Below are 601 nucleotides of genomic sequence, written 5' to 3' on the forward strand. Positions count from 1 at the left end.
CCTAATTCTCATTTGGTAAATTTCCTAGAGATTTGCAATACCTTTAAATTTAATGGAGTAACTGACGATGCTATTAGATTGAGACTATTTCTATTTTCTCTGAGGGATAAAGCAAAGTGCTACCTTAATTCACTACACAATGCCTTTATCACTACATGGGAACACTTGGCAAAAAAGTTTTTAGCAAAATTTTTTCTGCTTGTGAAGACTGCAAATATGAGGAACGATATCACCTCATTTACACAATTTGATGGTGAGTCCTTGTATGAAGGTAGGGAGAGGTTTAAAGAACTACTGAGAAGATGTCCACATCATGGGATTCCCGATTGGTTGCAAGTTCAGACATTCTATAATGGGTTGGTTGGGTTAATAAAAACCACAATTAATGTTGCTGCTTGTCACGACCCAGAACCTCCCTCGAGCCCATGACAACAGCCGCGACTTCGCAATTAACACTTATTACCTGAAATGCCAATCGGAATCCCGCAAGGCTTACGTATTAGTTTCTTGCCTTTCTTGTGAGCAATCGTTGTTAAACATTCTGTTTTAAACATTTACCAGTCATTTTCGGCTCAAGTAAATCAAAAGACAAAAATTATTT

General features: G+C 37.4%; 1 non-coding gene across 1 annotated transcript; it reads right to left on the minus strand.

Annotated features, from left to right (window-relative positions):
- Positions 1-213: 213 nt before the first annotated feature.
- LOC148762524 (small nucleolar RNA R71) lies at positions 214-320 on the minus strand. Its single transcript, XR_016026793.1, has one exon. It is a non-coding gene; the product is annotated as a small nucleolar RNA R71 (small nucleolar RNA).
- Between the last annotated feature and the right edge of the window lie 281 nt (positions 321-601).

The sequence above is a fragment of the Theobroma cacao genome, chromosome 5 (assembly GCF_053813885.1).
Source record: "Theobroma cacao isolate CCN51 chromosome 5, ASM5381388v1, whole genome shotgun sequence".
In the NCBI taxonomy this organism is placed as follows: domain Eukaryota; kingdom Viridiplantae; phylum Streptophyta; class Magnoliopsida; order Malvales; family Malvaceae; genus Theobroma; species Theobroma cacao.